Here is a 17,969-nt window from a genome sequence, read left to right as displayed (position 1 = left end):
AGCTTAGCCTTGGCAGTCTGTAGTAAGAAGTCCACAGGAGTTCAAGGAATATTTAGATCTTTTCAACTAAAAGATACTCCAAAATGATAGGAATCATAACTAATAACAGAATCACTTTTTCCAGGTAATGCAGGCAATATTAATAGCCAAAAATAAAATGGTTAGTTTGGTGCTTCACTTGTATTAAACGATGGATGACCTTATCCTAGGTATCATGTTCCAGTTGTAGTTAATTAACTTTCCCAAAGACACAACAGCAAAGCATAGCAATTCAAGTGAGGCAGGAGATCACAAAAACTGCTATGGAAGGCATCAAACTAAAGAAAACTGGGAGCGTTCAGTTCATAAAGCAGGTCAGGAGGAGATCCATGATCTAAGTCTATAAATCAATAAAAGTATGGTGTCCCATTTTAAGATGGTGGATGGAATACATGTATCAAATTTTGTTTCCTCCCAAAACCCCAGTGAAAAATGCTTTTTTTAAAAAAAGACATAAAATAACAAGGACGGGAAGAACAGGAAAGGAGACAACAGTAACAAAATTTTGGAAGCTGGAAAGCAAAGGGAACTATGGTAAAGGATTTAACCAACCCCCAAAAGCTGAGTTGTAGCCAGTGGTTGGGAGAGCTGAGAACCAAAGTAATTTACTCTGAAAATCCTTAAAAGACTCAGGACCAGGGCTTCCCTGGTGGCGCAGTGGTTGAGAATCTGCCTGCTAATGCAGGGGACACGGGTTCGAGCCCTGGTCTGGGAAGATCCCACATGCCACGGAGCAGCTGGGCCCGTGAGCCACAATTGCTGAGCCTGCGCGTCTGGAGCCTGTGCCCCGCGACGGGAGGGGCCGCGATAGAGAGAGGCCCGCGCACCGCGATGAAGAGCGGTCCCCGCACCGCGATGAAGAGTGGCCCCCGCTTGCCACAACTGGAGAAAGCCCTCGCACGAACCGAAGACCCAACACAGCCAAAAATAAATAAATAAATAAATAAATAAATAAGAAAATCCTTTAAAAAAAAAAAAAAAAAAAAGACTCAGGACCAGATACCTCCAAATCTTGGGTGAAAGGGAAGGAAGAGAGTAAAGAGAGATGAGTGAAATTAGATTCCCAGATCCTCTCCCCAACACCTCCAGATTTCTGAACATCTATCCTCTGGATAGTCTTTTAACACAGATGATGTCTGGAGTGGAGTACGGGAGGTGAGATGGGCAGGTTGAGGATGGAGGTACTACACTGAAGACAGGAGGAATAAGTGAATGTATGAAAGCTGGATGCTACCTTCAGGACTTCGAACTGTGTGGGAGCGCTAACATAATCTAGCAAGGAGTTCAATACCTTGGGTCAAGGTCTCTACTGGATGAATTGCACACCTTAAGAAAGCCTATTATGTAGGCTGCCTGTGCGGGCCCTCGGGGCTGCGCGAGCAGGTCTAGGATGCCGAGCGGTGCATCTCCGCCGCACCCAGGGGCCATGATGCCTACATAGTACAGTGACAGCAGCTGGGCTAAATGTTTCACCGCTGAACTGCTTCCTCAGGTATCCTGGCTCTGGCGATTGCTATGGGAGATTGGATGACAGTTACAGATCGAGGTCTGTCTTCAGAAAGCAAAAATATCTCTCAATATACCTCAGAAACAAAGATGTCTCCATCAAGTTTATACTCACAGCAAGTGCTATGTTCTTCAATACCTTTATCAACAAATGTGCACGGTTTTTTTTAGTGCCTTCTGCACAGAAGAGAATATTGAACAAAGTATTTCATATCTTGATCAGGAATTGACTACTTTCGGTTTTCCTTCATTATATGAAGAATCCAAAGGTAGAGGAGATTAACCAAGATGGCGGAGTAGAAGGACGTGCTCTCACTCCCTCTTGCGAGAGCACCAGAATCACAACTGGCTGCTGGACAATCATTGACAGGAAGACCCTGGACTTCACCAAGGAGGATACCCCACGTCCAAGGACAGAGGAGAAGCCACAGTGAGACGGTAGGAGGGGCGCAATCAGAGTAAAATCAAATCCCATAACTGCTGGGTGGGTGACTCACAGACTGGCGAACACTTATACCACAGAAGTCCACCCACTGGAGTGAAGGTTCTGAGCCCCACGTCAGGCTTCCCAACCTGGGGGTCCGGCAACGGGAGGAGGAATTCCTAGAGAATCAGACTTTGAAGTCTAGTGGGAATTGATTGCAGGACTGTGACAGGACTGGGGGAAACAGAGACCCCACTCTTGGAGGGCACACACAAAGTAATGTGTGCATCGGGACCCAGGGGAAGGAGCAGTGACCCTGGGGGAGACTGAACCAGACGTACCTGCTGGTGTTGGGGGGTCTCCTGCAGAGACAAGTGGTGGCTCTGTTTCACCGTGGGGATAAGGACACTGGCAGCAGAGGTCCTGGGAAGTTCTCCTTGGCGTGAGCCCTCCCAGAGTCTGCCATTAATCCCACCAAAGAGCACGGGTAGGCTCCAGTGTTGGGTTGCCTCAGGCAAAACAACCAACAGGGAGGGAACCCAGCCCCACCCATCAACAGTCAAGTGGATTAAGGTTTTACTGAGCTCTGACCCCCACAGCAACAGTCAGCTCTACCCACCACCAGAGCCTCCCATCAACCCTCTTAGCCTCAACCACCAGAGGGCAGACAACAGAAGCAAGAAAAACTACAATCCTGCAGCCTGTGGACCAAAAACCACAGTTACAGAAAGACAGAGAAGATGAAAAGGCAGAGGGCTATGTACCAGATGAAGGAACAAGAAAAAACCCCAGAAAAACAACTAAATGAAGTGGAGATAGGCAACCTTCCAGAAAAAGAATTCAGAATAATGATAGTGAAGATGATCCAGGACCTCGGAATAAGAATGGAGGCAAAGATTGAGAAGATGCAAGAAATGATTAACAAAGACCTAGAAGAATTAAAGAACAAACAAACAGAGATGACCAATACAATAACTGAAATGAAAACTACACTAGAAGGAATCAATAGCAGAATAACTGAGGCAGAAGAACGGATAAGTGACCTGGAAGACAGAATGGTGGAATTCACTGCTGCGGAACAGACTAAAGAAAAAAGAATGAAAAGAAATGAAGACAGCCTAAGAGACCTCTGGGACAACATTAAACGCAACAACATTCGCATTATAGGGGTCCCAGAAGGAGAAGAGAGAGAGAAAGGACCAGAGAAAATATTTGAAGAGATTATAGTCGAAAACTTCCCTAACATGGGAAGGGAAATAGCCACCCAAGTCCAGGAAGCGCAGAGAGTCCCATACAGAATAAACCCAAGGAGAAACACGCCGAGACACATAGTAATCAAAGTGGCAAAAATTAAAGACAAAGAAAAATTACTGAAAGCAGCAAGGGAAAAACGACAAATAACATACAAGGGAACCCCCATAAGGTTAACAGCTGATTTCTCAGCAGAAACTCTGCAAGCCAGAAGGGAGTGGCATGATATACTTAAAGTGATGAAAGGGAAGAACCTACAACCAAGATTACTCTACCCAGCAAGGATCTCATTTAGATTTGATGGAGAAATCAAAAGCTTTACAGACAAGCAAAAGCTAAGAGAATTCAGCACCACCAAACCAGCTCTACAACAAATGCTAAAGGAACTTCTCTAAGTGGGAAACACAAGAGAAGAAAAGGACCTACAAAAACAAACCCAAAACAATTAAGAAAATGGTCATAGGAACATACATATCGATAATTACCTTAAACGTGAATGGATTAAATGCCCCAACCAAAAGACATAGACTGGCTGAATGGATACAAAAACAAGACCCATATATATGCTGTCTACAAGAGACCCACTTCAGACCTAGGGACACATACAGACTGAAAGTGAGGGGATGGAAAAAGATATTCCATGCAAATGGAAATCAAAAGAAAGCTGGAGTAGCTATACTCATATCAGATAAAATAGACTTTAAAATAAAGAATGTTACAAGAGACAAGGAAGGACACTACATAATGATCCAGGGATCAATCCAAGAAGAAGATATAACAATTATAAATATATATGCACCCAACATAGGAGCACCTCAATACATAAGGCAACTGCTAACAGCTATAAAAGAGGAAATTGACAGTAACACAATAATAGTGGGGGACTTTAACACCTCACTTACGCCAATGGACAGATCATCCAAAATGAAAATAAATAAGGAAACAGAAGCTTTAAATGACACAATAGACCAGATAGATTTAATTGATATATATAGGACATTCCATCCAAAAACAGCAGATTACACGTTCTTCTCAAGTGCACACGGAACATTCTCCAGGATAGATCACATCTTGGGTCACAAATCAAGCCTCAGTAAATTTAAGAAGATTGAAATCATATCAAGCATCTTTTCTGACCACAACGCTATGAGATTAGAAATGAATTACAGGGAAAAAAACGTAAAAAAGACAAACACATGGAGGCTAAACAATACGTTACTAAATAACCAAGAGATCACTGTAGAAATCAAACAGGAAATAAAAAAATACCTAGAGACAAATGACAATGAAAACACGACGACCCAAAACCTATGGGATGCAGCAAAAGCGGTTCTAAGAGGGAAGTTTATAGCTATACAAGCCTACCTAAAGAAACAAGAAAAATCTCAAGTAAACAATCTAACCTTACACCTAAAGAAACTAGAGAAAGAAGAACAAACAAAACCCAAAGTTAGCAGAAGGAAAGAAATCATAAAGATCAGAGCAGAAATAAATGAAATAGAAACAAAGAAAACAATAGCAAAGATCAATAAAACTAAAAGTTGGTTCTTTGAGAAGATAAACAAAATTGATAAGCCATTAGCCAGACTCATCAAGAAAAAGAGGGAGAGGACTCAAATCAATAAAATCAGAAATGAAAAAGGAGAAGTTACAACAGACACCGCAGAAATACAAAACATCCTAAGAGACTACTACAAGCAACTTTATGCCAATAAAATGGACAACCTGGAAGAAATGGACAAATTCTTAGAAAGGTATAACCTTCCAAGACTGAATCAGGAAGAAACAGAAAATATCAACAGACCAATCACAAGTAATGAAATTGAAACTGTGATTAAAAATCTTCCAACAAACAAAAGTCCAGGACCAGATGGCTTCACAGGTGAATTCTATCAAACATTTAGAGAAGAGCTAACACCCATCCTTCTCAAACTCTTCCAAAAAATTGCAGAGGAAGGAACTCTCCCAAACTCATTCTATGAGGCCACCATCACCCTGATACCAAAACCAGACAAAGACACTACAAAAAAAGAAAATTACAGACCAATATCACTGATGAATATAGATGCAAAAATCCTCAACAAAATACTAGCAAACAGAATCCAACAACACATTAAAAGGATCATACACCACAATCAAGTGGGATTTATCCCAGGGATGCAAGGATTCTTCAATATACGCAAATCAATCAATGTGATACACCATATTAACAAATTGAAGAAGAAAAACCATATGATCATCTCAATAGATGCAGAAAAAGCTTTTGACAAAATTCAACACCCATTTCTGATAAAAACTCTCCAGAAAGTGGGCATAGAGGGAACCTACCTCAACATAATAAAGGCCATATATGACAAACCCACAGCAAACATCATTCTCAATGGTGAAAAACTGAAAGCATTTCCTCTAAGATCAGGAACGAGACAAGGATGTCCACTCTCACCACTATTATTCAACATAGTTCTGGAAGTCCTAGCCACGGCAATCAGAGAAGAAAAAGAAATAAAAGGAATACAAATTGGAAAAGAAGAAGTAAAACTGTCACTGTTTGCGGATGACATGATACTATACATAGAGAATCCTAAAACTGCCACCAGAAAACTGCTAGAGCTAATTAATGAATATGGTAAAGTTGCAGGTTACAAAATTAATGCACAGAAATCTCTTGCATTCCTATACACTAATGATGAAAAATCTGAAAGAGAAATTATGGAAACACTCCCATTTACCATTGCAACAAAAAGAATAAAATACCTAGGAATAAACCTACCGAGGGAGACAAAAGACATGTATGCAGAAAACTATAAGACACTGATGAAAGAAATTAAAGATGATACCAACAGATGGAGAGATATACCATGTTCTTGGATTGGAAGAATCAACATTGTGAAAATGAGTATACTACCCAAAGCAATCTACAGATTCAATGCAATCCCTATCAAATTACCAATGGCATTTTTTACGGAGCTAGAACAAATCATCTTAAAATTTGTATGGAGACACAAAAGACCCCGAATAGCCAAAGCAGTCTTGAGGCAAAAAAATGGAGCTGGAGGAATCAGACTCCCTGACTTCAGACTATACTACAAAGCTACAGTAATCAAGACAATATGGTACTGGCACAAAAACAGAAACATAGATCAATGGAACAAGATAGAAAGCCCAGAGATTAACCCACGCACCTATGGTCAACTAATCTATGACAAAGGAGGCAAAGATATACAATGGAGAAAAGACAGTCTCTTCAATAAGTGGTGCTGGGAAAACTGGACAGCCACATGTAAAAGAATGAAATTAGAATACTCCCTAACACCATACACAAAAATAAACTCAAAATGGATTAGAGACCTAAATGTAAGACTGGACACTATAAAACTCTTAGAGGAAAACATAGGAAGAACACTCTTTGACATAAATCACAGCAAGATCTTTTTCGATCCACCTCCTAGAGTAATGGAAATAAAAACAGAAATAAACAAGTGGGACCTAATGAAACTTCAAAGCTTTTGCACAGCAAAGGAAACCATAAACAAGACGAAAAGACAACCCTCAGAATGGGAGAAAATATTTGCAAATGAATCAACGGACAAAGGATTAATCTCCAAAATATATAAACAGCTCATTCAGCTCAATATCAAAGAAACAAACACCCCAATCCAAAAATGGGCAGAAGACCTAAATAGACATTTCTCCAAAGAAGACATACAGACGGCCACGAAGCACATGAAAAGATGCTCAACATCACTAATTATTAGAGAAATGCAAATCAAAACTACAATGAGGTATCACCTCACTCCTGTTAGAATGGGCATCATCAGAAAATCTACAAACAACAAATGCTGGAGAGGGTGTGGAGAAAAGGGAACCCTCTTGCACTGTTGGTGGGAATGTAAATTGATACAGCCACTATGGAGAACAATATGGAGGTTCCTTAAAAAACTAAAAATAGAATTACCATATGACCCAGCAATCCCACTACTGGGCATATACCCAGAGAAAACCGTAATTCAAAAAGACACGTGCACCCGAATGTTCATTGCAGCACTATTTACAATAGCCAGGTCATGGAAGCAACGTAAATGCCCATCAACAGACGAATGGATAAAGAAGATGTGGTACATATATACAATGGAATATTACTCAGCCATAAAAAGGAACGAAATTGAGCCATTTGTTGAGAAGTGGATGGATCTAGAGACTGTCATACAGAGTGAAGTAAGTCAGAAAGAGAAAAACAAATATCGTATATTAATGCATGTATGTGGAACCTAGAAAAATGGTACAGATGAGCCAGATTGCAGGGCAGAAGTTGAGACACAGATGTAGAGAATGGACATATGGACACCAAGGGGGGAAAACTGCGATGAGGTGGGGATGGTGGTGTGCTGAATTGGGCGATTGGGATTGACATGTATACACTGATGTGTATAAAACTGATGCCTAATAAGAACCTGCAGTATAAAAAAACAAACAAAACAACTAATACTAAACTTTCATTGGGTTATTTGTATGGAAATATGTTAATATAAATGTTTCAGACATTACATGAAATTTCTAAAAATCTTATATTTGTATTTGTATGGAAATATGTATGGAAATATGTTAATATAAATGTTTCAGACATTACATGAAATTTCTAAAAATCTTATATTTGTATTTGTATGGAAATATGTATGGAAATATGTTAATATAAATGTTTCAGACATTACATGAAATTTCTAAAAATCTTATATTTGTATTTGTATGGAAATATGTATGGAAATATGTTAATATAAATGTTTCAGACATTACATGAAATTTCTAAAAATCTTATATTTGTATTTGTATGGAAATATGTATGGAAATATGTTAATATAAATGTTTCAGACATTACATGAAATTTCTAAAAATCTTATATTTGTATTTGTATGGAAATATGTATGGAAATATGTTAATATAAATGTTTCAGACATTACAGGAAACGTCTAAAAATCTTATATGTTCTGGTATAATGTTATAAGTAATAATCCTAGTTATTACTTTAAAATGTATATCTCAGAAATAACTAATTTTCTTGTCAACTGCATTATTATGAACTTTCATCAAATCTTTAACCATGGTCATTTTTAAGTCTTTTGTCATTTACAGACAGTTCTGGGTGTACTCTGATGATTTTGCAAATATGTTCCTATAAAAGGGTTTCATCTTCAAGAAATTCATGGAAAAGACTCTGACAAGTACAGGTTTCTGGTAACTGACTGTACTGCTGAACTGAATGAATAAGCATTTTCAGAACTCTAATGAAAAACTGATGAACTCATAAAAGTGCTAACAAAAGATCAAGATGAAAAAAAAAAAAGAAATTAATTACATGGGACTGAGTGAACTGATGAGGATGAGTATAATTTTTGTGACTTTCTGTCTGAATTAAAAAAAAAAAAAAATCCCACAAGGACTCAGAGGAAAAGAATATACAAATCAATTTTCACTGCAAAGTAAAGGAGCTGTTACAGTGGAGGATTACTGGACTGAATGTCAATATTATGACATAGTATAACTGTGTTTCATGTTTGGTAATTGCAATCATTGTTGCTTTTGTTGTGGTCATCCATGTACAATGCTTGGTGTCAGTCTATTTATCTCTTGTAAAAATAAAATACAGTGTGTGTGTGTGGAAAAAAAAAAAAAAAGAATCCAAAGGTAAAGAGACAAAGAGAGAATTAAATATACTTGCTGTTTTAAATTGTATGAATGAGCTACGTGTACTCAGCAGAAGAACCTTCTAGCTCAGGAAAATGTGGAAACACAGAATCTGAAACTGGGAAGCGATATGGACCATCTGCAGAACTGCTATGCAAAATTTAAGGAACAACTGGAAACCTCCAGGACAGAAATGATTGGTCTTCAGGAGAGAGACAGACAGTTACAATGCAAGGACAGGAATTTGCATCAGCTACTGAAAAATGAGAAAGATGAGGTGCAGAAATTACAAAATATCATTGCAAGTCAAGCTACTCAACATAACCATGATATGAAGAGAAAAGAGCGTGAATATAATAAACTAAAGGAACGTCTACATCAACTTGTTATGAACAAGAAGGATAAAAAAATAGCTATGGAAGTTTTAAATTACGTGGGGAGAGCTGATGGAAAAAGAGGCTCCTGGAGGACAGGTAAAACTGAAGCCAGGCATGAAGATGAAATGCAAAAAATTCTCTTGAATATTGTCAGAAACAAATCCTAATGGAAAATGCTGAACTTAAGAAGGTTTTTCAGCAAATGAAAAAGGAAATAATTTCTCTTCTTTCTCCCCAAAAGCAGAAACCTAGAGAAAGAGCAGAAGATGATAGTACAGGAACTGGTATCCCTGATATTGAAGAAGATGTTGGGGAACTGAATAGAGACAGTACGTTTCACCTTTCCTGTGAAACCGTGAGAGAGCAGCTTACCAACAGCATCAGAAAACAGTGGAGAATTTTGAAAAGTCACGTAGAAAAACTTGATAACCAAGTTTCAAAGGTACACCTAGAAGGTTTTAAGGATGAAGATGTAATCTCATGACAAGACCATGAACAAGAAACTGAAAAAAGTCGAGTTAGAAATTCAACAGTGTAAAGAAATTATTAAAACTCAGCAGCAGGGCTTCCCTGGTGGTGCAGTGGTTGAGAATCTGCCTGCCAATGCAGGGGACACGGGTTCGAGCCCTGGTCTGGGAAGATCCCACATGCCGCGGAGCAACTAGGCCCGTGAGCCACAACTACTGAGCCTGCGCGTCTGGAGCCTGTGCTCCGCAACAAGAGAGGCCGCGATAGTGAGAGGCCCGCGCACCGAGATGAAGAGTGGCCCCCGCTTGCCGCAACTGAAGAAAGCCCTCACACAGAAACGAAGACCCAACACAGCCAAAAATAAATATAAAAATAAATAAATAAAAGATTACTATAAAAAAAAAAAAACCTCAGCAGCAACTTTTACAGCAGCAGCTCACTACTGCATGTGATGATGACACCACTTCACTGCTACGAGACTGTTACTTGTTGGAAAAGGAGCGTCTCAAAGAATGGTCCCTATTTAAAGAGCAAAAGAAGAATTTCGAGAAAGAAAGACTAAGCTTTACAGAAGCAGCTATTCGCCTTGGATTGGAGAGGAAGGCATTTGAAGAAGAAAGAGCCAGCTGGTTAAACCAACAGGTTTTAAATATGACTACCTATGACCACCAGAACTCAGAAAATGTGAAACTTTTCGGTGCCTTCTCACGAAGTTCTGATCGGGACAACCCTACAGTACACTCGAGGCCACGGCAAAAGAAACCTCACGGTGTGCCTAGTGGGTCTTCAGTTTGCGAGTCTAAACTTATTAAATCTCTTCCTGCTTCTCCCTCTACTTCCGACTTTTGCCAGACACGTTCCTGTGTATCTGAACATAGTTCAATCAATGTACTAAATACAACCCCTGAAGAATCTAAGCCAAATCAGGTTGGAAGAGAATGTACAAAGCAGAAGTGGAGCGTGGCATCAAGGTCTGGATCACTGGAAGGTTGCTATAGTGGATGCTCCTTGACCTACACAGATTCTCACATAGAGAAGGATGACTTACCTTAGACACGTGAACTGGGATTTTTTTTTTTTTTCATTAACATGTTCATCAAATTTCACATCTGAGTTGAAACAGGGTGTGTTATAAAGTCAATCATCTCTAATAATTTAAGATGGTCTGTGTTGTTTGGACTTCCCTGTTCCTCCCCCAAAGAGCTGAAATGTTAAATCTATTTAAAAGGATATAAAAGCTTTGGATATGTATTTTTAGTAACAGAAGCACCTGGTTCTGTGAATAAAGGAATGTACAGACGTTTCGATGGAAACAAAGCACCAGAATGAGTTTCCTCTTATAGGTATTAAAAATAGCACTTTTAGGAAACTGATTATTGTAAATATTTAATTTTGTCTCATACATAGTTGGCATTGGAAGTTTAGCCTTTCCTTGAATGTATACTGCAGATATTTAACAAAGCAAGTTATATATTTATTATGATTAGTGTGATTTGAAATACCCTCGTTCATGTTTTAAATAAAGTGAAATTTATGTAAAAAAAAAAAAGCCTATTATGTAAAAGATAAACTTGGCTCTCTAACAGTGGCCCTCTACATTACTAATTATGTAATCTCTAAACCGTATTAACCTCAGTAGGAAAAGGATGGTATGAGAGAGTCCTTGGAGGCTACGAGTACCGCCTGCCGCAGGCGGGTCACCCTTCTGGCCCTTCTATCTCCAGCATCTCAAGGGAGCTTAAAGGCAGTGATGTGCTGATGTACTTAGTGCCCTGCTCCCTCTGGCAACACTTCTTTTGTGATAAAACTTTCTCTCTGATTCACTCTCCCTGAAACGGCTTAATAGTACAGATCTCAGGCTTCTTCTCCAACCAGCCACCAGACCACTGGCAGTCAAACCTTTGCCCTCCAAGCAGGCGACTGGAAGACCCTTTTCTGAGGAATCTGACCTGCCCAAAAGGAAAAACCTGAAAATAATGACATTGGGAGCTCCCCCAACTAACGGGAAGCACCCACATTGTCCTACAATAGTTGTTCTCCTTTGGGATGACTTTGCTCCCAGGGAATATCTGGCGATGTCCGGAAACATTTTTGATTGTCAAGATGGGAGGGGTGTGGCTGGTGTCTAGTAAGGAGAGGCCAAGGGTGCTGTTAATCATCCTACAATACACAGGACAATCTTCCTACACACAGATTCAGCAGTTCCAATTAGCCTTTCAGTGTCTCGCTCTCAGTCATGACCAGACAGCCAAGGGTTACCAGACAGCTTAGCAAAGCCTGTAACAGAGAAGAAAACAGACTAAGCACAATCAAACAAATAAAAGAAGTTTGGAGGAAACATACCTTGCCGCCAAAAAAAAAAAAAAAAACTAAAACAAAACTATCATTAATAAAAAAAGAGATAACACAGTCCATACATCCATGAAACGTAACAATGATGCTCTTTTTTAAAAAGGAAACATTGAGAGAACACAGGTTCTTGGAAACTAAGATGATAACAAAAAGAATAATTTAGTAGAAGTGGGGAAAACTGTTTTAAAGTTAAGGCAATCTCCCAGAATGAGAATACTAAAAAGACAAAGAATTAAAAAATAGAGATGAAAATCAGAGGATCAGTTATTGGTTTCCTATTGCTGCTGTAACGTATTACCACAAACTTGGGGGCTTAAACAACACAAATTTATTATCTTTCAGTTCTGGAGGTCAGTAGTCTGAAATGAGTTTCACTAGGCCAAAACCAAGGTGTTGGCAGGGTCATGCTTCTTCCCGAGGTGCTAGAGGCAAATCTGTTTCCATACTGCTTCTTCTGGCTTCTGGAGGCTGCCTACATTCCTTGGCCTGTGACCTCCTCCTTGCATCACTCCCATCTCTTGCTTCCATTATCACATCTACTACTTAATTTCCTGCTTCCTTCTTAAAAGGACCCTGTGATTATATTGAACCCACCAGGATAATTCAGGATAATCTCCTCATCTCATTATTCTTAATCACATTTGCAAAGTTCCTTTTGCCACATAAAGTAACATTCACAGATTCTGGGGATTAGGACATGGGCAAGTTGGGCAGGGGGCATTTTTTGGCCTACCACAATCAGATTACGAGGCGTGATATCCATAAAGTACAATGAAAAAGAAGATGGAGAGGAGGAGATAGTAATGAAATACTGAAGGCTTTAAGTTTAGACTGAATGGGCTAAGGGCTAAGCAAAATGAATGAAAATAGACCTACAACAAGGGGCACCACTGTAAAATTTCAGAATAGCAAAGATAAAAAAAGATTCAATAAGCTTCTAGCGAGGGGGAAAAGAAACATACGAAGGACAAAAAATCACTGGCTCTGGACTTTCAAATACCAACATTGGAAGCACAAACAATGGAACAATGTCTCCAAAATTCTGGGGGGAATTGTTTCCCCTGTTCACATTTTATACCCAGGTGGTCAAGTTTCAACATTTTCATCCCTTATCAACCCTTTCTCAGGAAGCCACTGAAGGATGTGCGACCACAACTAGAAAGCACAATTAAGTGACAGAAATGAAATGCAGGAAACAGGAGACTCAACACAGGAGAGACAAAGGAAATTCCAGGACAATAGAGAAGGGAGATCAGAAAATACAGGGCAGCAAGTCCAGACTGGAGCAACATGACTAAAGAGAGTAAGCTGAGAGCTATCTCCAAGAGAGTGTTTGCAATCCTATCATCTTTGTTTTAAACCTGAGAATGTCAGATGAGTCTGGCCCAGTTTGTTCTGTTTCTGCTCTGCCCTTCATGCTGTGAAGCCTGGAATTGGTGGGGATCTTCATCTTAACCCCAAAGAATAAGAGCTACCTACCTGTGACAGCTAGATGGTAGGCCACAACAAGCTTAGAAGCAGAAAACACAGAGCAAGCCAGTCCGTTACCACATTCTTACTGGCCTTCCAGACCTACACAACAGGTTGGTCCAATTTTCCCAAGACTCGTTCACGCCCTTGCACACTGTAAACTTGCAGGAAAGCTGAAGCCAGAGACATTCAGTAAATCATCTCCTGGGAGCTGTCGCTTTGCAGTAGCAATATTATCCTTTTCTTCCCTGGCTGTGTGCTTACTATCCGTTTTTCAGAAGTAAATAATATATAGTTGGAGATGCGTACATAAATTGTAAATAAAGACAATCAAGACAGTGACTAATACAAGAGTCACGATACTACCGCACGCCCATTAGGATCACTACTGTCAGAAAAACAGAAAATATCAAGTGTTGGCAAGGATGTGGAGAAACTGGGACCCTTGCCCTGTTGGTGGGAATGTAAAGTGGTGCAGCCACTATGGAAAACAATATGGTGACTCCTCAAAAAACTGAAAAATTAAACTGCTGTATGATTCAGCAATTCCACTTCTGAGTATGCACCTCAAAGAATTGAAAGCAGGGTCTTCAAGCGCTATTTGACACCCATATTCACTGCAGCATTACTCACAATAGCCAGGAAATGGAAGCAACCCAAGTATCCATGAATGGATGAACAGATAAACAAAATGTGTACATACAAACATGGAATATTATTCAGCCTTAAAAATGAAAGAGGGCTTCCCTGGTGGCGCAGTGGTTGAGAGTCTGCCTGCCGGTGCAGGGGACACGGGTTTGAGCCCTGGTCTGGGAAGATCCCACATGCCGCGGAGCAACTGGGCCCGTGAGCCACAACTACTGAGCCTGCGCGTCTGGAGCCTGTGCTCCGCAACAAGAGAGGCCGCGATAATGAGAGGCCCACGCACCACGATGAAGAGTGGCCCCCGTTCGCCACAACTAGAGAAAGCCCTCGCACAGAAACGAAGACCCAACACAGCCAAAAATAAATAAATAAATAAATAAATAAAATTAAAAAAAAAAAAATGAAAGAAACTCTGACACGTGTTTCAGCATGGATGAATCTTGAGAATATCACACTAAGTAAAATAAGCCAGTCACAAAAAGACAAATCCTGTACGGTTACATTTATATTAGGTACCTAGAATAGTCCAATTCAGAGAGAAAGTAGAATGGTAGCTGCCCAGGCCTGTGGGGAGGAGGGAATGAGTTGTTGTTTATATGTGTATCGTTTGTTGTGCAAGATGAAAAGTTTTGGAAATTTCTTGATGAATGTACTTAATACTACTGAACTCTACACTGTAGAATGATTAAGATGGTAACTTTTATGTGTATTTTATCACAATATAAAAAAATTTTTTTAAAGTGAAGATAATGGTTACCTCTGGAGGGAGAATTGGCACTGTGTGTAATTTTGTAATTTTGTGTGTCAATCTGGCTAGGCCACAGGGTACCTAGATATTTGGGCAAACATTATTCCAAGTATTTCTGTGAGGCCGTTTGGATGAGATTAACATTTAAATCATTGGACACTGAGTAAGGCCCTCCATAATGTGGGTGGGCCTTATTTAACCAGTTGAAGGCCTGACTAGAACAAAAAGACCAGCCTCCCCTGAGCAAGAGAGGATGCTCCAGCAGACTGCCTTCACGCTTCATGTGCAACATCAGCTCTGCCTGGTTCTACCGCAGACCGCCTACGGACTCAAACTGCAACACCGCTTCTCCTGGGTCTCCGACCTGCAGGCCCACCATGCAGATTTTCAATTTGCCAGCCTTCACCATCACATAAGCCAATTCCTTATAAAAATCTCTCTCCGCATATACATACATCATATTGGTTCTGTGTCCCTGGAGAGCCCTAATTAACACAGGCACAATAGGGGAAAGGCATACAGACAGCTTTTAAGATACTTGCAATGTTCAATTTCTTAACCTGGGTGGTAGTACATAAGTGTTTATCACTATTCTTTAAACGGCACATACATTTTATGCACCCTCTGCACGTAAGATTTTTTTCACCATTAAAAATACTCTTTTTAAAAAAAATCTAAGATTGGGATGAAACCCAATCTATTCACCAAAGTTCACGTCTAGATTTCTTAACCCTTCAAGATTTTAAATAGATAACCTGGGCCTGATAAACCTCTCTGTAGCTGAAGATGATTAAATTGGCTTGGCAGAGTTAAGTGGATCATGAATGATGGATCTGAAATGAGTCATTAGAAAATTAAGAATGTTTAGAGGTTGACATTATGAAAGATGACTACCCCTCAGGCTGCTGAGAGACATGTTATCAAACCAGATAGAACCTGGTGCCACCTCATACAGCACATATTTTTTTCCATCATCCATCCTCGTCCTTTAGTTTCAGTGTGAATGCCAACTACAGAAGAACATTGGTTCTGAATGCAAGAACCCTCAACACTCTTTCAACTATCCAATGACTTATTATGTACCAAGCACATAAAGTCTGGGGTGAGACAGTGTAAGGAGAAAAAGAAATTATTCCCCACCCTTCAACATACCCCAGTGTGTGTCCTCTCCTGAATAAGTTTAGCATCTCATATTAAGATGTTTTGAAGCCTCTAAGTCAAGTTTACATTTTAAAGGTAACTTTTTTTTTTTTTTTTTTTTTAGGTAAGAAGCGGATTTATTTAGAGAAACACATTCCACAGACAGAGTGTAGGCCATCTCAGAAGGCGAGAACGGCCTCAAAGGTAACATTTTTTGAGTTCTATAACAAAGTACGGAGAAATTGGAATTGCCCAGTAACATGTACTATGTGTTTTCAAAAATTAGAGTGGAGATGGGGACCAGGGAAAGCAAACAATCATGAGTGTGAGCTGAGCAATTTCACGGCCATCTTTTGATATAAATCATCTGCAAATAAATACATGAATTTTAATTTATCCAATTTCCAGATATACAAGTACATGCATACAAATTCATGTATCTTCTCATGTGTGTGCCAAAATATAGAAAAGAAATTTCAGAAGTTGTTAGGCTAAACAGGTTATAAAAATAATTTACATTATTTTCAATTTTTCAAAATTTTATTTCTAAATATAAAAGTATGCTCATTGTAGCAAAGTGCTACTAATGATACGGTTTTCAAAGAGATAGGATTTAATTTGGACTCCAACAGTAATTAATTCCAAAGGTTTTGCGATACTGGCAAGTTGGATGTTTCCTTTCTTCCTTCTGAAAGTAGCTAAAATGATTATTTCGTATTAAAATCCATGCGAAATAAGCAAATACTTTGAGGTAGGACAGTGTTAGTTTAAGCAAGTAACATAAAAATAGTCTGATTAGGATGCACTCTTTTCCTCACACATTCAGGTCCATATCTCAAGCAGTATTCCTATTTTGGTAATGAATTTTTTCTGAGTTCATTCCTACTTCACAGACTGATACACATTCAGGACCTGTAGCATATACTTGTCAGCTTATAGGTATAATCTGTGGACATACAATAGAAGAGAAAATCCCCCAAACTTGAAAGTTTTAGACAATGAGCTCACGAAAAGCATGCTCTAAAGATTCCACACAAATAACTGACTCACTTCTCTGTACAGCAAAGACTGGCACAACACTGCAAATCAACTATACTTCAATTAAAAAAAAAAAAGGCACAAGACTAAAGATTCCATACAATCAAAAGCACATCAGTAAGGGGACTTCCTTGGTGGCGCAGTGGTTAAGAATCCGCCTGCCAATGCAGGAGACACGGGTTCAAGCCCTGGCCCGGGAAGATCCCACATGCCGTGGAGCAGCTAAGCCCGTGCGCCACAATTACTGAGCCTGCGCTTTAGAGCCCGCGAGCCACAACTACTGAAGCCCGTGTGCCTAGAGCCTGTGCTCCGCAACAAGAGAAGCCACTGCAACGGGAAGCCCACGCACCACAACGAAGAGTAGCTCCCGCTCGCCGCAACTAGAGAAAGCCCGTGAGCAGCAACAAAGACCCAGCGCAGCCAAAAATATATAAATAAAATAAATTTTAAAAAGCACATCAGTAAGAAACTGATTCATTCACTTGATACAAGGGAATAAATGCAGCCATTAAAGAACACCTAGCTGCTTCTCTTTGGTGCTCTCCCGGTACATGGTGGACTGCAGGGCTGCTGATGCAATGCCTCCTGGGCTGGGAGAAGGTCCTCGACCAGGTGCAGTGGCCCACTTGGTCACTGGCATCAGGGCCATGGCCCAGGGGTCAGGAATGTTCAACTGGCTCACAGAAGCCTGTGTGGTAAGGGGGTGGGGAGCAGGAGGGACTTGGTGTGATCGGAAGAATGGCTCTTAAAGATGACTTGAATGTTGAAAATAATGGGAGCTAGGTTTCTAACTGTCAGAGAAAGGAACTACAAATACGAGAAGAGGGAAGCT

The 17,969-nt window shown here is 39.9% G+C and overlaps 1 pseudogene; it reads left to right on the top strand.

Moving 5' to 3' along the window:
• The first annotated feature begins 1,554 nt into the window (after window positions 1–1,554).
• On the top strand, window positions 1,555–10,797 carry LOC103019618 (afadin- and alpha-actinin-binding protein-like; annotated as a pseudogene).
• The last annotated feature ends 7,172 nt before the right edge of the window (window positions 10,798–17,969 follow it).

The sequence above is a fragment of the Balaenoptera acutorostrata genome, chromosome 2 (genome assembly GCF_949987535.1).
Source record: "Balaenoptera acutorostrata chromosome 2, mBalAcu1.1, whole genome shotgun sequence".
Lineage (NCBI taxonomy): Eukaryota > Metazoa > Chordata > Mammalia > Artiodactyla > Balaenopteridae > Balaenoptera > Balaenoptera acutorostrata.
The sequence above is the reverse complement of the archived record's forward strand: the minus strand, read 5'-3'. Positions and strand labels throughout refer to the sequence as shown.